Source organism: Ambystoma mexicanum, chromosome 2q (assembly GCF_040938575.1).
Source record: "Ambystoma mexicanum isolate Mex_15411 chromosome 2q, UKY_AmexF1_1, whole genome shotgun sequence".
Classification (NCBI taxonomy): Eukaryota; Metazoa; Chordata; class Amphibia; order Caudata; family Ambystomatidae; genus Ambystoma; species Ambystoma mexicanum.
The window spans coordinates 1203261438-1203284302 of NC_090924.1; the positions used below are offsets into that span (position 1 = coordinate 1203261438).

Sequence of the window (22865 nt, forward strand, 5' to 3'; positions counted from 1 at the left end):
GATTCATGTCTCCAATTGGCTAAATAACTCAGTAAATCAGCACATGAGTTCTCTGATTGGCTGAAGGAACCCAATGAATTAACCTGATTTCGACAGAAGATCCAAGGTCCCTGATTGGATGATGAATCATTATGATAGACAATCAAGCATGCCACGAGCTTGACAATCAATTCAACTTTACCAGAAACCTGTCATACACTGTCAGTATAGGATTGACTGTGCTGAATAGATTAAAGGGGCCAGAAGATTGGTTTTATTGAAGTTGGTCAAGCCCTAGAGTAGGGAGAGGGAGAGCAACAGAAAGTGAGAGAGTAATAGAGAACGAGAAAAGTAGAGTTATTTAGTGTGATAGGGAGAAAGACGGGAGAAGACAGATAGGGGATGATAGAGAGACGAAAAGAGAGCGAGGAAGAGGACGAGAGGGAGCTACAGAGAAAGATAAATAAATTGAAATAGAATAAAGACAAAGACAAACATGATCAGTAAAGATCGAGGTAGAGGGGATGCAATAGTGTGCGATCAGAATACTTTAAGTTGTGCTCTAGCTTAATCTGTCATCTTTTCTGGTTGTAGGAAATGCATGCTGCTAGTTCTGTGACTCCATAACTAATAATAAAGGACATCCCATCCCACACATAGCAGTGCAAATGCTCCAAGTTCTGTAATGCCATCAGCGAAAGGGAAGGGCATCCCATCACACATACAGCAGTGCAAGTGTTGGTATAATAATATTCTGCGTTCACCACTTTTCCTATGGGAACATTTGGAAATACCACACAAAAGAGGCCAAGGGTGCAGAGGCCTACTAGAACATTTCCAGAGTTCCCTATAGGCCAGTACACTCCTGGAGTGGCCAATGGAATAGAATGGACATGGCTGTGGTCAGTGAACCCTGAGACCAGTGGCACACTGGAAATGGCTGATGGGCCTCAACTGGTAGGCCAGGAAACTGCATTGGCCTTCCATCATTTAAAATCATTGGGGCAACATGGATAGTGGCCACGGCCAATGGCTGTGGCCTCTGGGCATGGCCGAAGCCAATGGCTAGTGGTCCCTGCAGAAACTATAGCATAACGGAAACCTTGAAATGTACTGAAAATAACGTTAGGTAAGAGACGTTAAGGTGAGCTGATTTATCCCAACAAAATCTATGAAATTCAGCACGTGCCCCCTTTGCAAAGCACATGAGCTCATACATGGTATGGTAGAAGGGACTGATTATGACATAAAAAATTACATGATGGGGGACACCAATGAGGGGCGGCATTGAGTTATGATATATGATATAATATGTCATTTATAATGTGCCTGTATATAAGTGTTTCTAGATGACTTTCTAGTTAAGATAGTCATCACTGCTCACACCTGCTAAATTATAGGAGCTTTGTTGCGATGAATCAGCTCAACTTACTCTCTCTTAACTAACATTTGTTCAGTGAATTTATATGTATACATATATTATCGGGCAGTGGTCGCCGCCCTATAGTTAAGGTGAAAAAAGAGTTACATAGGAAATTGAAAAAAATAAATTCTAATAACTTTTACCTTGTGAAACGGATCTGGCAGAAATTTTGCAAAACAATACCCCTGAAACATCACTCTTCCCCCTTCTCCCGCCATACTGGAAAGTTTCAGAAATATTCTTTGAAAAATAAAAAGCTTGTTCAGAAAACAAAAAACACATTTCCAGCCTACTCCCCGTTCATTTTCCCATAGGCAAAAAAGGCCAATGTTTGCCAAACGGCACAGCCCAAACAGCTAGACGGATTTGGACCATACTGAAGCACCTGATGCAAGGAGCATTGACATGCAGTCCTTTTGTGGTTTGGGGTTATTCCGTCCTGTACTTTTTTAAATATTTGGCTGAGAAGGGGGATGTGGGACGTCCTTCTACAAAATGAACAGCTATATCTTGGTTAAATGGTGTTTATGAGTTACCACAGGTTATAGCCAAGGATATCGGAATATGAAACAGACAAAAGGCTTCTGCAGGTCAAAACACATGCACATGCTCTCAGGCTAGAGGTGGGGGAGGCAAGAGGATATTAAGAGAAATGTGGGAATTGTATGGGGGCCAGGGACCAAGTTTGCAAAACAAGGCTCAAACATTTTCCCCATAGCCTCAGCTATAACCTGGGGTATAGTTGCAAATACATGACATCTCAAAGCAAACAGCGTTGCATTTAGGGGAGTGGGAGAACTGGCACAGATGGGGGACCTTGGTTAGGCCATGGGTCGCATAGGAGCATTATTTTGACAATTTTTATGATATTCACAACTATAAAACTACACATAGCTGCGACTATCTGTAGTCCAAACTAAAAAAAAGAAATCTGGGAACCCTGTCAATGTAGTAACAGGGACAGACCCAGCAAAGCTTTAAAGCGAGGAAGAGGCCCACCCGCTCAGGCCATGTTGCCTAATAAAGGAGCACAAGTTAAAAGACCACTTACAGGAAAATGGTCTGAGGGGGCCAACTCCTGCCTTACTTTGAAGTTAATCAGGGTTGGTCCCAGTTACTGCACGGATGGGGGACAGTCCACAGGCCCAAATGCTTTGTGTTTTCTTAGTTTTAAATATCTCTTTACATACTAAGAAAATCCACGGCATCTGGATTCTTTTTTTTTAAACCGTGCTCTGTCAGTCGTTGAAAGTACTGTACTCTAGAAGTCAAGCAGCCAGGGGTCCCACATGGAAAGGGCAGCTATCCCTGGGTAAGGAGCTGCTAATACATGGAGAATTGCCAATCCAGCTTACACGTGCAAGGTCAACTATAATAACCTTTTGCTATACTACAGGGCCTGCAGTAGCAGCCCTGTAGTTATAGTTAAGTTGCTCAACGGATAGGAAAAGCAGTTTTCGGCCAGCTTATAACTTTGGTGTCATTTTAAGAAATTGCACTAAAGTTTGACAAAAAGTAAATGGCCACCTCTGAATACTTTTGCAACATTGTGTTTGGTTTCATCAAGAAGGGGTGCAAAGTTGTAGGAGGGGGTCCCAAAACTTTTGAAATCCAGATAGACACAAATTGAAAATAATTCTGCATGCGGCTACAGCCCAAACCTATAGACGGATTAGCACCAAACATGTGCAAGAAGCAGAGGCCTGGTCCCGAAAGAATGATTTTGCAAATTTGGTGTAAATCAGTTAAATTGATTTTTTTTAATGGCCTAAAAGTAGGTCCCAAAAAATGTGTGATATCTGTATCCAGTCCACGGACTCACTACCTGGTCCGGTGTCCCCCTGAAACAATCAGGGAGCTGCGTGCTGTCCACAGACATCATACATACCTGCTGATTGGTCATTTCAAAATGTGAGGTGTGTCAAACCTTTTTAAACGGACGCCATGTAGGATTCGAGAACTGCCCTCATAGTCCATGGGCATTGTTGTAAAAATATATTTTAAAAAACACAACATTAAAAACAGATGAAACATTATCTAGGGAAGTGAGGGGTGATGAGGATGGGATGTGATATGGGCAGAAAAAGCCAAAAATCAGGTGTTTTTACTTCTCCGATGTCAGTAATATCTCAGATATTCGGGGACATTGCTGTGATATTTGCAGACTTGACAAAGGTTTGAGGACACGCATGCATATTTCTGCATTACAGGGTCAGTAAACATCAGTTTTTGGATGGCTTATAAATTTGGCATCATTCAATAAAACTACATGAAATATTGCAATATAATTGTAGACCCAACTTTGAATGCATTTGCAATGTTTGTTGCTGTTTCGCCAAGAGGTGGTTAAATTAGAGGAGGGAACCTGTTTCAGCGGCTTATAAATTTAGTGTTGTTCGATGAGTCTGCATTCAAGTTTGCAAAATGATTGTAGATCCAACTTTGAATGTTTTTGCAAAGTTTGGTGGGATTTTGTCAAGAGGGGCAAAATTAGAGGAGGGGCACTAACATTTTTAGATGGATTATAACTTTGTTGCCATTTGACAAATCTGCACATGAGTTTACAAAATGATTATATACCCAACTTTGAATGTTTGTGCAAATGTTTAATGGATTTTATCAAGTGGGGCTATGTTATAACACTATTTTCTACCTTCCTTTTAACCCTTTTCATAAAAGAAAACACACACAGATTTACAGCAGACTTGTGCTAGGAGCACTGCGAGGACCCAAAAACATGATTTTGTAAATGTGTCCATGTTTTATTTTTGGAAAAGTGTCATAATAGAGGTACAAAAATGTATGATATACCTTTGGGGACTGAGGTATAGCCTATGGCCATGGCTAGTGGCCAGATTGTCCGCGGAATCAATGATTCCATTTGTGATGTCAACTTTGATGTCTTGGGAGTTACTGTTAGCAGTGCATGATGGTGGTGTGACTTTGGTTGCATAGTTTACCATAATTGACCATTTTCTTTGGTCTTTCGATTTCATTTGCAACCATAACTTCCCTTTAACAGAGTTTCTTTCAATTAATTTCAAAGGTTTTTATTAGTGATATTTAAACATAACATCACTTTAACAACGTTTGTATACATGTTGCATAACATAGTTCTATGGGGATATATATATTTGAGTGACGCTACGGTATGTGTACTTTTCAAGTTATCTTTATAAAGCAGAATATGGTTGAAAGCCAGACATGGGGGTGAGGTGGGGAAATGACGAGAGGTAAGTAAGTCATGCATTTTAGCCCAAAATGTGGCAAGAGAGTTTGCAATCCGAGACACTGGTACCGTTATTTCCCACTGATTATTGCTGCTTTTCAGGGCACAAGTAAATGACACACGTGGGTAGACAGTGTAACTTTTTTCCAGAGGGCAGATGCAGCCCCTTGGGTTTTTTGAGGTTGGTAAGCTTGCTCTAGTACTTGGCTACCAGGATTTTACTCAGGCCAGTGCAGACGCTTACCCACAAGACCACAAGCATTTGTTTTGCATTGGGATTTTGTTTTCTAGTTAATAGTCCACTACAGATTGCTGGATTTAAAAGGTGAGCGCCGTTTACACTTCGCCAGCCTATGTATTGGATCATTTCCTCTGTCAGGTTATTTTTCAGGTGTTCATTACTTTTTTTTTAAAGTCCAATGCTATTTTGTCAATCACACTTTCTTCTAAGGGGAAGGTCAATTGAACTACATTTGTATTTTTCACTTTAAGATGTATGTTCACTTGCTGTATTTTATATTTATGGGTGCCAGTTTTTGAGTGTTTGCAACAGGGTGAAAGGTACCTGGGCATATGTTATTCTTGCAGCCAGTCATGTTTTTCCCTTTTCTATGCTGCTGAAATGCACTTAGTTGGGGTTGTGCGATATATCACAACAGTCACCAAGGGACTGGCCATTAAACAAGGGGCTTGTAGCACGCTCCTTAGCCAAAGTGTGAGTCTTGGCAAATAATGTAATCTCACTGTGTATTGTCTAAAGAAAATTGTGAGTTCTCAAAGCCTGCCATATTTTATACATAGCAATACAACTGTCAAAACAGGTCAAACTCAGTCTGTGATTGATGAACGTCTATGAGTGATAGTTACATTAGGGTGGATTTCGAGTTTAACCTCTCAAACCTGGGCATATGTTATTATTGCAGCTGGTCATGAGAGATATTACCCTGCTTATGCACGCAATGAAACAACAAAATAATATTTTTGTGTTTACACTTGAAAAAAAGCAGTTAAATGTGATTGTTTGAAGGGGGCACACCAGAAAACACTGATAAACACAGATCCTGACATGTTTTGAAAACACTGTAAACCTCCCTCCGACAGAAGTAAAACAAATGCACACTGAAAACAGGAAATCCTAATTATAATTATACTATTGGCTAAGGCAAGAAACGTAATTATAAAACATGTTTTTAGTAATTTTAACAGATACAGTGAGGTAAGGGTGACACATCATTGGCCAAGGCCATGGCTATTGATCAGGTAGTGTTTTAAAATGGACAGTGGGGACAGGTTTTGGGTGTGCCCATTGCCCGTAGCCAAAGGCCATGGCTATTGAAGAGATAGTGATTTAACTGGCCATGTACAAAAGGCCATGGCTAGGGATCTGGTAGTGATTTAATGGGCACGGCCAAAGGCCATGGTGAGTGGTCTGGTAGTGTTCTCGGCCATGCCCACTGGCCATGGCCAAAGGCCATGGCTATTGACCAGGTAGTGTTTTAAAAAATAGAGTAGGCACGGCTGTTGGTTCAACTGGTCTGGTAGTATTTTATAATAAACAGAGGACACAGCCTTTCCATTGGCCATGGTCAAAGGCCATGACTAGTGGTCTGGCGTTGTTCTAAAATAGACAGTGGGGACGGCTGAAGGCTGTGGCCACTGGTCATGGCCGGTGCAGAAAACATTATGGAATAACAAAACCCTTGAAATTCAATGAAAAAAGTTTAGTTAGTGATCAGTTAATGTAAGAAACTCATCTCAACAAAACCCCTGAAATTCAACGCATTGGGTACCTCAGGAATGGCTTAACTCACTGTGTTCTCATTGAAAAGCCCAAGAGGACATGTTCATTAGAAGAGAAGGGATTCACAATGCTGTAGAAAAAGACATTATGGGAGGAGAAAATCCGGTCCAGAGTTCCCCAATTCGATAAATTGCAGGGGTTTTGTTTCCAGTGAGTTTCTTAACTTAACTGGTCATTAACTAAAGTTGTGTTATTGAATATTACTGGGCCTGTGGTAGTTGGCCTGTAGTTATGATTAAGTTGCTCAACTCATTGAAAGAGCACTTTTTGGGTGGCTTATATCTTTGGCCCTGTTTGACGAATCCTCACCAAACTTTTCAAACAAAGTATGTGGCCATCTCAGAATGATATTACAAATGTTGTTGCAGATTCTTCCAGGGGGAGCAAAGTTATAGGGAAGGATCCAACTTTTTCTAAATCCTCATAGACGCAATGGAAAAAATATGCTTATAGCCCAAACAGCTGGACGGGTTTTCACCAAACGTGGGCGAGGAGGTGCAACTTGGTCCCAAAAGCGTGTTTTTGCAAATTTGGTGTAAATCCGTCCAGTAAATGGCCAAAAATAGATTTAAAAACAATAGTGATATCTGGGTCCGGTCGCAGACTCATTTCCTGACTCAGAGTCCACTGACACCTCTGGACCAATCAGAGAGCAGCGTGACATTCACAGACATCATACACGCCCGCTGATTAGTCAATTTAAAAAGTGAGGTGCCTCAAAACCTTTTAAACGGATGCCACATTAGATTTGCGAACTGCACCCGTAGTCCACGGATATCTCAGTACAAACATACTAAAAAACACAACATCGCACTTGTTAAAGTAATGAAACAATCTCTGGGGAGGTGAGGGGTGTTGCGGATGGGATATGGCCATAAAAAAACAAAAAACAGGTGTTTTTGTTCCACGGAGTCGGCGAATATCTAAGATGTTCGGGGACATCCATGTATATTTCTGTGTTACAGGGTCAGGGAAAAGCAGTTTTTGGATGACTTATAACATTGGCACCACTCAATGAAACTGCATGCAAATGTGTCTTTTCATTTTAGACCTGGCCCTGAATGGTTCTGCAATATTTAGTGCTGTTTTAGCAAGAGGGGGCAAAATTAGAGGCGGGGTCCCAAAATATCAAAATATTTAAATGATTATAAATGTGGTGCAGCTTCACAAATCTGCACAAAAGTTTGCCAAACGATTATAGACCTAACCTTGAACGTTTCTACAATTTGGCTAAGTTATCTGACTGTGTTTTGCATGTACGTTTTGACACTTTTTAAAAAATAAAACATGGACGGATTTTCCGCAAATTCACGGAAGGAGCATTGACAAGGACCCAAATGCATAGTTTTGCAAATGTGTCTGTTTTTCTTTTCTTGAAAAGTGTCATAATGTAGGTACATAAATAGTGATATACCCTGGGTGACTGAGGTATAACCTGTGGCCATGGGCAGTGGCCAGATTAACCGGGTCATGGCCAAAGGCCATGATCCAGACAATCTGGCTACTGGCCATGACCACGAGAGACCGGCAATGGGGTTAAAGTGGGCATGGACACCAGGGTAACGTTTTTCGAAATTGGGATAGGTTTGAGTGGGAAAAGAAATTCTGCTTGTGACTACAGCCCGAAGTGCTGGACAGGATTACAGCAAAAATGTGCAAGGACCTCAAAGCATGGTTTTTCAAATCTGTCCTGGGTTTTATTTTTTATAATGTGTCAAAACGTAAGTACAGAAAATTGTGATATAACTTTGGTGCCCTGAGCAAGGGCAAATGTGAATTCTGATTTGCTCATTGGGGCATGTGGCATGGCCGAAGCCCTAACTTTTAATGGGAAAAAATAATCTGCTTGTGGCTACAGCCTGAAGTGCTGCACTGGAATACAACAAACCTGCACAAGGAGCATTATCAAGGACCTGAAAGCATGCTTTTGCAAATCTGTCTCGTGTTTTATTTTTCCAAAGTGTCAAAATGTAAGTACAAAACATTGTGATATAACTTTGGTGCATAGACAGTGGGTCTGGCCCTCGGCAAGGATGAATGGCTACTCTGATTTACTCATTGGGGAAAAAATCTGCTTGCGGTTGCAGCCCAAAGTGCTTGACGTGATTGCAGCAAACTTGCGCGAGGAGCAGCAGCAAGTAACTGAAAGCATGCTTTTGAAAATCTGTCCTGTGTTTTACTTTTTTGAAAGTATCAAAAAGTAAGTACAAAAAATAGTGATATAACTTTGCTGCCTGGGCCTCGGAAAGGACAAATGTGCACTCTGATTTGCCTATTGAGGAATGCGGCATGGCCAAAGCCCATGCCCCATGGATTGGGGACACTGGCTATGGCTAAAAGCCATGCGCACAGGCCATTGGTCACATGATGAGGGTATCATGGACACTGAACTAGGATACAGGGAAGGCGCAGTGGATAACAGGGGTGAATGGTGGGGCTGGGGTCATGGTTGAGCCTCATGCCCTGGGCAATTCAACCATGAAATGCATCCCCAGTGTGCACTGCAGATAACGACACACATCCGTATGCGTTGCAAAAAATATGTTTGTTAAAGGAGGTTTACAATTCTTTCATCTATGTTAAAAGAGGAATTATTAACGACTTATATACAGTGATGTAACATCATGAAACATCTTCACTCATAAAAACCAATAAAATTAACAGAAAAAAGTGTTGTTAAAGGGATGTTAGGATTAAGTTGCACTAATAAAAACCTATGAAATTCTGTGAAAAAACTCTCTCTCTCTCTCTCTAAATATATATATATATATATATATGTATATATATATATATATATATATATATATATATATATATATCAGTGAAAAAACTTTGTTAAAGGGACGTTATGGTTAAGTTGCGCTACTAAAAACCTATGAAATTCAGTAAAAAAACTTTGTTAAAGGGACGTTATGGTTAAGTTGCCCTACTAAAAACCTATGAAATTCAGTGAAAAAACTTTGTTAAAGGGACGTTATGGTTCAAAGTAAAACCAAAAAACCCCTGAAATTCGGCAGTTATGGTAACATAAGCAACCATAACTCGCGCCACCGTGCACTGGTAACACTAACACCCAGGACATCAAAGATGACATCACAAATGTCATTGGACAAATTATAATAAAAATCCCTAGTACACAAACTCCATGAAAAGTACATACACATGTAATGTCATCAGTGATTTCATCAATGACATTTGCGATGTCATCTTTGATGTCCTGGGTGTTAGTGTTAGCAGTGCACGGTGGTGGCGCGAGTTATTTTTCATAGCTTACCATAACTTGCGATTTTCAGGGGTCTTTCGGCTGTACTTAGAACCATAACGTCCCTTAAACAAACTTTTTTTAATATCATGCAAACAATATACAAACATGGCGTGCAAAAACCAACTTCTCACAGATGGCTTTACACAGAATGTTGAAAAGTAAGAATGTATGCTCGTTCACAGTGAAGGTCAGCTGCTTCCATTTTTTTCTCGGGCCCCGGAGAGGCTCACGAAGCGGACTATAAGGTTGTATTGTGTTTTGACCATGACAGACAGAAATTGTGATGAAAGACTTCTCTTGAAGGAGTGTTGCTAAAACGTAAGAGAAGATAAGGATGAAATTTCTGAAACGAAACCACTTTTATATATTATATCACTATGCGAAAAATCATTCGCACACGCGGAGTCGGATTTTGGGACTGCACTACTCGTAGACAATGGAAATTGCAATTGTACTGTAAGTAACCCTTTACATTATTTTATACCAAATATGATTACAATAGCGTAGCATTAAAGACCGCTCAAGTCGAACTTGTTCGTTGAAAGTGGCATAATGTTTTCTACCGCGCACTATCACAGCCAAATTGATCCCCTGTCGTTTAGAGGGCTCTGAAAAAGGCAGACGACACAGGGTGGGTTAATAGAAATAATTTAACCGGTCTATAGGCGGTCAAGCACTCTACTCGCTGTGCCACTTCACTCTAGCCTGTCAAGTGGCACAGCGAGTACAACGCTCGCTTTGACATCCGTGCACACCTTGCTAACGCAAGTTCGAATCCCGGCAAGGCCAAACTCAGCTTTTCATCCTTCCGTGGTCGATAAATGAGCAGCACACACCGTGGTTAATATTAAGCACCGCTTAGATACCTCACGGTTCTTAGCGCTATATGAATGGGAAAATATTATTATTTTATTATTAACATACTCCGTTGCACTATCTTCGATAGCAAATAGTTTCACGCCCTAATAAATAAAATGATGATTTTTAATGAAGATCGGCTGGTGAGACTAATTTATGTTTTTTAAAACAGGTATGTGGCCCCATTTTGCCTATGTCATGATTTACAGACTCCAGCGGATGGGGTCTTCAACTGCCAGGTGCAGGTCCAAATATGCAACTTCATGACCCTCACCATTTTATGGGACAATCGCCAAGGACCAATATGCCCTTACGCAGTACTAGCGGCTACAAACAACATACCAACCAATAGGGTGGTCTAATGGCTCGTTGTTGGAGCAACCTTCCGATTATCACAGCGACCATTTACTGCTTTTATCATAAACCAACAGCCTATCTACCGCAAAGGAACAACGCGTGGCTCAAAATAAACTTTTGCTGATCGACAGCAGAGACAATAGCAAATCGCTGAATATTCACTAAACATTTGATGTTAAATAAATGCACTTTACCAAATGTACAATCCTGCTGTTTACTTTTAAACCACAGTTTCATATTCCGAATTGTGGCGCACTGAGTTGTAAGCTGATCTAACATCCTCTGTACCGCAAAGGAACATCGCGTGCCTCAACATGAACTTTTGCGGATCGACAACAAAGACAAATGCAAATTGCTGAATATTCTCTAAACATTTGATGTCAAATAAATGTACTTTACAAAATTTACAATCTTGCTGTTTGCTTTTAAATCACTGTTTCATATTCCGAATTGTGTTGTGACATAATATGTGTTGTCTTCCGGGTTCTGTGTATAGTCACTTAGAACTGCAGAGGACTGGGCGCGTTTGATGACGCACCCTGTAACGTCACGGAGAGAGGCGGGGAATATGAATGCTTTGATAATATCAGGCTTAGGGGCGGGAGATATGATTTAGTGTCGCAAAAGCAAGTCAGCCAGGTCAATAGCGCCAGTCATAGGATTATCACATAATGTCGGCGCACACCAGCTGGATTTATCGTTTCTTTAGTGGACAAAAAGTCGGTTGACGCCCATAGGAAATTGTACTATTAGCGGGCAAAAGGAGTGGTCTTAAAACACGTTCACCCTGACAACGAACAATACAAACAACGTTCTCAGAACACCCCCATTTTGTGTAATTGCAACCATTTCGGGAAACCGCGAGTGTTCTTAGAACACATTCAACTAGACAGATTACAATACGGACAGCGTCCTGAGGACACCCCCAGTTTGTGTATTTACGAACAATTAAGTACACCGCGAGTGTTCATAGCTCATTTTTACCTTCCTTGCGAACAAAAATGACACATACTCCGTCCTCTAAACACCCCACCATTTAGTTTATTTACAAAATGTCAGAACAGCCGTGTTCTCCGCGGACAAATCGAACACAACAAAAACATCTAGCACATAAAAAAAAAAAAAAAATGGACCCTATCTCATACCTCCCCCCCACCCTCCCCAAACACTCTTACACACCAACACACGGCACTAAATACAATTTTTCATCCACGTTTCACCGCGCTGTACGCGGTCGACGGCGAATACAAGATGGCGGGCGCCACAGAAAATCTGACGCGCTCCACACCCCTCGCCATCCAATCAGCGAACACGTCGCATGTCCGCGGACATGACGCAAGGCCATGGGCCAATCGGGATGCTGTCCGTGGAGCGAACAGGGAAGTCCGTCCGCGAAGCGAACACAGATATCACTAATTTTTTTGCCTTACGTTTTGGTCATTTAATAAAAAACTACTGGACGGATTTACACCAAATTCACAAAAGCACGCTTTTGGGACCAAGCCCCCGCTCCTGCCGCAAATTTGGTGTAAATCCGTCCAGCGGTTTGGCCTGTGGCCAAGCTCAAAGTTTTTTCCCATTCAGTCTATGGGGAAAAAAAAGTTTTGGGACCCCCCCTATAACTTTGCCCTCCCTGGACGAATCCTCACTAAACTTTGCACAAGAATTCAGAGTGACGCACATACTTGTTTTGCAAAGTTTGGTGAGGATCTGTCCAGGGAGAGCGAAGTTATAAGCCGTCCAAAAAGTGCTCTTCCTATGGAAACAGCAACTTAACCATAACTACATGGCCACTACTACATATATATATATTTTTTTTCCAGGACCTGACAAACCACCAGTCATTGAGGAGAACTCTCCTTCCAGTACGTTATCGACTCAGTTCAGGACATTGAATCAATTTGCATTTCTTCTTTATTAATTCACATCAATTCATGTAGCACATCATGGCTCCATAACGTTCAGCCATCATTCATCCCGGCTCTCCCAAAACAGTTGACACGTTTCACGGCAAAACTTTCCGCTTGCTCACAACATAGATATATATATCAGTGAAAAAAGTTTGTTAAAGGGACGTTATGGTTAAGTTGCACTAATAAAAACTTATGAAATTCAGTGAAAAAACTTTGTTAAAGGGACGGTATGGTTACAAGTAAAACCAAAAACCTCCACAAATTTGCCAGTTATGGAAAGCTAACCAACCATAACTCACCCCACCACCGTGCACTGCTGAGACTAACACCCAGGAATCAAAGAGGACATCACAAATGTCATTGATGGCATAATTTATGACATCACATATTAAATTAATTTTGATGAAAAGTTGCTACATAGGGTTGTGTTTACAATGTTGGTAACAAGATGTCAGGGGTGATCAGGATGTCAGGAGTGATCGGGAAATCCATCATGAACTACTTAATGTATTAAAGAATGTACTCATCTAAGCAAAAAAATTATATTAGAGTGTTGTTTTTAATACAGGAACCTATGACAATATTATTTTCATTTGGGCAGGTGATGAGATATCCCTCAAACAGTTTCTAGATTGGCTCAATACATGTAATGACAACATTCAATTTACAATGGAACACAGCAATGCACATATACACTTTTTGGACCTGAAAATCTTATGTCTTGAAAACAAACTTGTATGTAATCTATTCAGGAAAACTACGGATTGAAACACACTCCTGCATTACCAAAGTGACCACACCCAACACATCAAACAGAATCTTCCATATGGCCAATTTTTGAGGATCAGAAGAAATTGTACTTCCTTGGACAACTTTTATGAAAATGCAAATGCACTGGGCATACGGCTGCGTACACGTGGATATCCAAAAAGATTGGTGACCAACGCAACCAAGAGGGCAAGATTCACCAATAGGGACTCGCTTCTGACACCCAGGATGGAATCTGACCAACACAAAGAAGATAGATTGACCTGTGTGATCACACATGGCCCTAATACTTTCGATCTTAATAAAGTTATTCACAAATACTGGCCTATAGTCAGGTTACAACTCACAGATGAACCCACACCTCGGTTCGCCTTCAAGAGAGCGAGGAACGTTAAGGAACAATTGGTTCACTCCTCCTTTATCCGGGACCCACCATGCACAGGACTTTGGGACTTATGGAAAGTTACCGGTCATTACCCATGTGGCTCGTGCTCGGTATGTAAATTCACCAAGAAGATACAAGCTTTTGCCATTGGTGATAGGCAATGGGTCCTTAAACAACAGTCTAACTGCAAAAGCAGTCAAGTTATATACTGAATTGAATGCCCATGTGGCCTCCGCTACGTAGGCCAAACAATGCACAATGTAGGGACACGAATTTCAGAGCACCGGTCCAGGATCCAGTGCAAAAATATGACCTCACCTCTGGTCACACACTTTTTGATTAATCATCGCACGCCGGATGACATCTTCTGGTGGGTCTTGAAAAAAAATCCAAACAGGCCAGAGCATACAGAATAGACTCCTTGAGTTGGAAAAGAGGTGGATTTATAGACTTGACTCTTTGGAAATTTGCCTTAATGAACAGTCTCCCTCTTAGTGAGGACAGAAATACTTCATGTGTACCCTTGGTTACCCCCAATAGGTCATGATCCACTATCGGGATCGATGGACCAGGCTCATGCACTCTGGGTGGTGCCCACATCATAAGAACTATTCCTCTTGGGTTGTGAAAATACACATTTTTCCCATCTTTCCTTACCCCCCTTTTTTGTGATAAGGGGCACTTTATCATTGACACACAATGCATTCTATACCCATCCGTTTTGATTCTTGTGAACCTATGAGACCTATGCATCACCACAAGAACAAGAAAAGAAATCTTCTCCCTCTATCGACATTATGCAGCACTTTATTTTCATCTTTGGATTCGTAACCATCAAGGTGTAAGAGGACACGGAGAGGGCCCACATGACTTTATGTGCAATGTCACACCAATACATCTAGATACACGTCCCCAACCACACACGCAGTTCCACATAATCTACGATGAGATGGCTGACACTACTACAGAGTCGGATCACTTCCACTACGTACTCAGAGCAACGTTCCAATAGCACAGCACGGTGCTACTTTAGCCACGGCATACATTTGGTTACTCCCCCCCACCTCTGGAGGTACTCCTCCAGGTAACTTTCCTTCCGGGTACCTCCCACTGGCTGATCCACACCAATCAGGCATCATGGCATGCCCCCGGCCCTCGCACGTGATGTTGTCACCATAGCAACTGACATAACTCTTCTGCATTCCCTATCAGGCTACGTTCCACGGAACCTGGCGCTGCAGAGTTTCTGCATGTCACACTCTCCAACAACGTACGGAGCTTCTCTCTCTGTCCACTGCACCAGGTGAATGCTTTCATTTACCGCACATTCCCAATGGCCTTCACAATATGCATAAATACGCCATTCCAATAGAGCCAGGCTGGATCAATTCAACTCCTCATCCACCTCTCCTCTCCTTTCTTCTCCCTTCTTTTTGTCCCTTTTCGGATTTAGACACACCAAGGTGCGATTCCAGAACACACTGTGGTAGCGACATTGGGGGTCGACCCAAATGGTCGCACTCCTCCAGCATTCACCAGACATACGGTACAGGATACCATTTGATGTCCAGACTGCTCCGCTGACCAGATAACATCCATCTGATGTACCACAGGTATCTTTTTCTCCCTTTTGAATCACTGTTTCAAAAAATACTTGCTCGAACGGCCATGACACATGCATATGACTTTTGTGTGTCTATGTGCCTTACAAATGGGACAGTGCACCCATATCTTGAAGTTTTTCACCCTAGAGGCATGACTTACAAATCGATACATATTTGTTTACACATTGATTTTAGACGCAGAAAACCCTGATGCCGCTTTCTATGACGTCCAACTACTGCTACTCCTCTCCCGCACGGGAACATTCAATCCACCACGTGCATCAGGAACTCCACGTTCATACGCAGTTCTCTACTGTTATAGGTGAGTGGTTTAGTCCATTGGATGGACCACACCTCACCCCTCTGTTAGGCTCCCCATCCCTCACTCTCTCCCATTCCCTCTGTGTTCCCTCTCCACTTGGGGCTGGTGGACGCGGGCTTCAGACCTGGGACCCATGCTGATGTTAAGAAGGGGACCCTTGACCATGATCTTTTCTCCCCGGGAGTTTTATCTGTACTAAGTGAGATTATCCTGCATTTAGGACTCTATACATGGTCCGGAGTTTCTTTGCAGGCGTGACCATACTCATTGCTCTGCAATCACGCAATCATGTTAGTCTACATTTCATACCTATGTATATCAAATTCGACACCATGATAGATACATTTTTCGCTTTTTTACCTCTCTATCTTGCTGTCTCCCCCTTAGCATCTCTTTATTTGTTTTTCTTCTTCTTACAAAACAGGGTCCTGCTACAAACTGCCCTGATGAAGGCAGATGTTTTTCTACTGCTTTGAAGAGAAAACTCTATCTGTCTACAACCGCCACAATGCATTGCTGTTAAGAGGGGAATGAAGGTCCTTCATAGACTACTTCACTTAAATTGGACCTCGGACCACTAGTAGTCCACCCTCTGAAGGAACACCCCTTGTGGTTCCTCCACATCTCCCCCTTTTGCATTGGCGGACCCAAACCCAGATTAGAACAACTGCAATTTTGGGGGTCCATCCTAACTTGAAACAAGGGTGTATTTTTCTTTTATATAAAATGTATTTTTTATTTTTCTGTACCATTGATTTGTTGTGAGGTAACAACCTAGTCAAAAATACTAATTTGCTTTCAAAAATAAGCTTTGTTCTTGACTTAATGGACAAACTGAGCATGTAAATGATATATACTTTCTTTCGTGTTTATCTTTGTTTCCCTTTTTCTCCTCCTCCCCGACTTTTTTCTCTGATTTCGAGTATTTTATATTTACTTTCAAGTATGTGTAATTGTTGATACCTTTGTTAATTTAATATGCCCCTCTATGTTGGGCTTTACTGTGCATGAATTCCTTGTTCTTTTCCACGTTTTTTTGCAATTGTCACATGTTAAATGATTTATTTATCCTTCCATTTTTTTGTATATGATGGTATATTCAATAATATCATTTTGTTGTTTTGAAAACTTGGGGCTCACAAGGTGTCTTTTTGTTCTATAATAATTGAATGTAGAAGTCATAACCTATGTGGTTAATCAGGATTGGACCAGGTAATTGCTTTAAATAAATTAAACCTAATAGGGCCAATCTACAACGCACCAGTAACCCCCCATTTCTGGTAACATTAGGTTTTTAATACAGGAACCTAATCATACTTACACGTAGGCAATGGCTGCAGTGTGCCCCATAGAAGTACAGTATTGTTTATCTAGTAGTTTTGGATAGTAAAGTAATGAATGCTACCTTATCAGAGTTTTGAGTTATGTTAAAAATGGAATAAATAGCTAACAATTCAAGAATTACCACACACTTGTCTTAGTACAAACAATACATATGAAGACCCACAATGTATACACATCAGAGGCACATAGAGGGAAACTAAAGTAAGGACGAAAGAAACAACGTCACCAGAAAATGTCGATAACATTAAAGTTCATCTTCATGTATACAAATGAATTGTGTGTTTGAGGCCTGCTCATTTCCCTGTGTATGTGCACCATGAGCTGAGATCAAACCCTAAGGAAAGTACTTTAAGAATATACGAAAAGTTTAACGTCTACATATACATAGAACCTTTTCATATTCTGAGTGTCACTCTTGGCCTAGATATGTCAGTGAACAAAAACAAGTGGCCTATATATGTGATGTCATCAGTGATGTCATCAATGACATGTGTGATGCCATGTTTCATGTCCTGGGTGTCGGTCTTAGCAGTGCACGGTGGTGGCAGGAGTTATGGCTGCTTAGCTTACCATAATGCCGATTTTCTGGGGTGTTTCGGTTTTACTTGTAACTATAATGTCACTTTACCAAAGTTTTTTCACTGAATTTCATATTTTTTTTATTAGTGCAACTGAACCATAATGTCCCTTTAACAATGTTTTTCACTGATGTATCTATATATGTAGAGAGTGAGAGAGAGACAGAGAGAGAGAGAGAGAGAGAGAGAGAGAGAGAGAGAGAGAGAGAGCAAAAGAGCAGAAAGCACTTGGAGAAAATCTCAATAATTTAGAAAGGGAAGAGCTAATTGAAAAGTTAGGTGTCCAGCCTTTTCATAATGATAGGTGTATGGCTGCACCATTTCAGGGGCAGTTCCACCGTGCTTCATGGAAGTGTTTGGAATCGACCAGACATGGTTATGTGTTTGCTTATATTTCAAAGTCGATCACTTTTCCATTGTGACACAAATACATTCAAAAATTACGATTAATGCGCCCATAAGCACAAACTACTGTCGCGTGACAAGGATGCAAACTACTAGAAATGTTTTCACGGACCAGGCCTGGATTCCAGAAAGGCTGTACTCGTGCTGTGCAATTTTGCATAGAGGTAAACAGTACACAAACGCATGGAAGCCCTGGGTTGATGCGCCAGTTTATGTATAGCTTCTGTGCAAATTCCAGTGCCCAGTGGCCCTACACTGATGAGTTTACGTAATAAAGACCTATGGGTGAGTACTAGGCCTCCAAGTCCGCCATTACTTTATCTTCTAGCTAATGGTCTAGCTACACGTGTGCACCACGGAATACACGCAGAGTGATCGAGAAATGAGCAGTTGCCATAAGGCCGTTCAAGCCTACGCAAAGCAAGGATCTTCTGCTTGCTGCAGAGAGCTCACTCGACAGCGACGTAGCATTCCTGCAGCTGGGCAAATGAGCATTGACTTGCTATGCGGTTCTATTTATCTTGTTTCCGTGGAGTAACTCGGGATGACACGACCCCCAAGGCTCCATCAACTCCGCTTTCCCCTTAACGACGCATGTGCCTTGCTGTGCAAAAGGTGTTTATTAACGCTGCTCTGTGGGCTGTTAATGTACAAGAAACAGAGCAGACCACCAGTGTGTCAAGTGCAATGCACGACACTTCGACATTTTCGGTGATTCACAAGTGCACATCTGTCATCGTAAGACTCCCCTGATACCTCGCGCCCATCACTGCATGGAAGGCAGCCGCCCGTATCGAAGGACTCTCGTGTGAACATCCTATACCCACGGCTGGCTGGATCCCTCGTCAAGAATATGGCACAATTAAGAGCGACCGTGTCACGTGCACTTCAAAAGTTGAATGGCACCATATCTTGTGATGGACTTTGAAATCCCGTCGCAGGATGTGTCACAAGAATACAGACATGCCGCCACGAGTGTGGTTGTAGATATTTAAGTATTTCAGACATGTGACCAAGCACCTTCAAGCCCTAAAAGGAAGCAGCAGGGTAACAACGTACAGTAACACCGCCTTTCAAGGGAAAGCTTTGAGTGCGCCTTGGGCACAAACAGCAGCGCCAAATGCACGTCATGAAGAACAACATTGGAGGCGCTTTTCTATTCCCCTGGGAATGTTAATTATTATTATTTTTCATCTTGCCTGCATTCGTTTTGATCGCATAAAGCAACTAAAGCCGGCAACGCAATCAGTGTTGTGCATGTGGGCAAGCCTGTAAACAGCCCACCCATTCATTCTTATGCAGCAGCACGCCTGGCTGTCAGGCGCCTTTTATCTCGACAACACGACAAGAAGCAGCAGCGGCAGCTTTCGGGGAGGGTGGTGGGCCAGGGAGGGAAGAGGCGCTCCGCTCCGTACCTGTTGGGTGCTTGACAGCTGTGCACGGGAACTGCTCTGCAGTCCCCCCAGTGCGGAATGCGCATTTCGGCGCATACAGTGGAGCTTCACCCCATTCCACCCTGGGGCTTCTGACTGACGAAGCTGGCCCCTGTGTGTGGCACTGCAGGCTCGGCACGGGGCTCTCCCGCAGTTACCAGGTGCGCATCCTCAGGGTTGACTCACCTGAAGTTGTCAGACGGCGCAGCTCCCCGGGCAATGTCCGGCGCTGAACCCCGCTTTCTTCCTGGAGGTTATAATCCAGACCCCACAGATGCAGCAGCCAGTGCAGCCAGCGCTTCCAGTGCCAGGCGAGGATCTTCTGTGTTTGTGTCAGTGTCTCAGCCTCCCTCCCTCCCTCCCCCATCACTCGCCAGCGCTGGCTGACGTCACGGGCTGCGCTCTGCCGCTGTCCTGCACACACCGGCCCCTGCATGCGCCGGCCCGGTGGAATCATCCCGCAGACCCCGGTTGTGGCTGACGAAAGCGATGCTGTGGTGTGCCCCGAAGGCATCCCTGGGGCGGTCGGTCAGGCGGACTGTCAGCATCCGCTGGCTTCTGTTCACATTGGGTCAAGGGCTGAACGAGCCAGGGCAGCGCGGGCTTGTTGAGTGACAGCTCTCTCTGACAGGAACTCACAGGGCACCAACGACGCACCGAAGATATCAAAGGGGCAATTATTGAGTCCGCGAGCTAGGATACGGGTTCGCTCTAAACAGAGGAGAGGGGCTGTTTTTCTAAAGCACCTTTAAGGGGCATTCAGAACAAGACACAGGCACTATCACTAACAGGAGACAGCCCTTTGTTGGAACTAAAGTAAAAACACATTGGGCTTGATTTTCAAAAGCGTTTTACATAGGCGCAAAACTATTAAAAACGCTTGGTAACTCTGGCCCATCGCCACGTTGTCAGATGAAAACACAATTCTGTACTTAGGATGAAATTATGACAACATATTACAAATATAGATTCCAGCAATTTATGTATATTCTACCTAAAGAATAGAGCTGGGCCGTTATGAACGATAATGGACTGTTCCACGAATTGTGTACTCAAAAAATGGTATGCAGACTTTAGAAGTGTGGGACAAAGACGTATGTGTCATTGATTGTATCAGCAATAGTTTCAGAGTAGCCGGTCAGATAGCACAGCTAGTAGAGGGCTCGCTTTGACATCCGTGTAGAGCCTGCAGGCTCGAATCTGATAAATAAGCACCACACACCTTGGGTAATAATAAGCAGCGCTCAAATACCTGAGGGTGCATGGCAATACATTATAAGCAATAGAGACAGATTTCGTAATACAAACTCAGGGCAAGTAGTACGTAATGAAAAGAAAGGAGAAACACACCTGTGCCGCTCTCGTATCTTTGACACGACCCACTTTTCTTAACTCAGTTTGCTGCCACATTCTACTTTCCGGACCACACAGCCAAAGTCCCATAGAAAAATTAAAAATTTTCCTTAATATCAAAATGGTTCCGATTGACCACATTGAATTATAACAATTGGAAAATAGATATGGAATAATATGTTTGTATGATTTATTGTTGACAAACAATAACGCACATGAAAAGTTTGGCCATTTTGAGGTTTTGGCCCTGAGTGGACTAAAGTAATTATTGAGATGGATAGTGGAAAAGGGCACATGTGTGGAGATACACGCCTACCTTGGTAATGTATCATTATTTCTCCCTTCTGGCGGTTTCTGGCATTTTAATTTAAATGACTTCTGCTCTGGAACACAGGGATGAGTAGTGGCTAAACCACCTACCCAGCCCCACAATGGGACCAAACCAGCAGTGATCCAATAATGAAGGTGACAACAGGCACAGCTCGAAAAAAGGCATACCTCTGTCGGGGGGAAATTCTGCCGGGGTCGGCCGGGCCGTCCGTAGACCTCCGGGCAGGGAGGCCCCAACTCCTCCCATATATCCCAAAAGAGATAGAGTATGAGACACACGCAAGAAGCAAGGTGACTGCTGTTTATTAGACAAAACGGCAGGGATGGGTCAAGGATCGTACGCGTCCGTCCTGACACACACACAATCGTGGGGCTCGCAGGCCCTTTTTACCTTAGTATGATGCGCTACTTGCGTCACCTTAGAAAGTTTAGCAAAAAACCTATTTCCACTCTGGATTGGTTACTCGAGTGGTAGGGTTAGTATAGCATACATATAGAGAACGGTGTTAGTGGTTGAGGGTTAGTCAGGTGGTATACTTGGGCTGTCCCTTCAATTTGATACATGAAAATTGTTACATGAAGACGTCTGAGGATTGGTCAATTTTAATGGCGTCAGTGATAAGAGCCCCATGTTCTGATTGGTCCGCTCGCGAGCCTCCCAGTCTGAGACTATCGCTGTTCCCAGCTCGCGGTGCACCTGTCATTTGCAACAATGTTTTACGATGGGTAGGTGTAAACAATGTGAGGATTTATTCATATGTTGGGAGGTCGACTACTCCCACTGCTGCAGATGTCCAATGAGTCTTTTAATTGTATCTGCCTGTGTCTTGAAACGTGGGATTCAGGCATCTCCTTCCTCCTGGGCTTGGCATCCTGTCAGGTTTGGCTTTGTCACGTGAGGTGGGACTGTGTTTAAGGCAAAATTCAGCACAATTAATATTGTTTTTCCCACTGTGTGCCTGGTTTATCTTGCAGGTGCGACCTTGGCGTCGGCTTGCGGCGTGCGAGATTGCAACATCGTGCCCTTGGCGGTGTGCTTTCGCCGGGCTCATTCTGCAGGGTCAGCAACCAAGCTCTTGCTTATTCAATGTTCATGGAAGCTTTTGCTTGCGGCCTACTTGGGCCTGGTGCATAGGTGGAACCGTTTGATGCAGAGCGCTTTAGGTTACGGTATCATATTGCTCTATCCTCAGTATCGTGTCTCCGTTATATTCTTCATTATGGTACATGGTTCTTAGAAGAAGCGTGAGCAAGCCTTTTTAGATAAGTTCATTATGCGTCTTGCGTTTCTGCATTTTGAGAGCCTATGTGGAAAATAATAAAGATTCACGTCCGTGGGTATGTCTGTCGCCTACGTCATAGCACTGAGTATGTTCTTCGTGTGGATTGGTGTGGGAGTGTCCGGTGTGCATGTTTGCACAGGTGTGCTGACTGTTGGCTAGGTCGTCATGGCATCTCTAACGACGTGTAGGTTTAGTCGAGTTGATCCATGCCGCAGGTGTCGGCATGGACAGGGTG

The 22865-nt window shown here is 42.8% G+C and overlaps 1 protein-coding gene across 1 annotated transcript in view; it reads right to left on the reverse strand.

Annotated features, from left to right (window-relative positions):
- Positions 1-20003, reverse strand: part of DGKB (diacylglycerol kinase beta) — a 3560883-nt gene extending 3540880 nt beyond the window's left edge. Inside the window, exon 1 of the mRNA XM_069648599.1 lies at positions 19851-20003. The gene's annotated coding sequence lies outside the window, so the exon portion shown is untranslated. The remainder of the gene's footprint in view (positions 1-19850) is intronic.
- Between the last annotated feature and the right edge of the window lie 2862 nt (positions 20004-22865).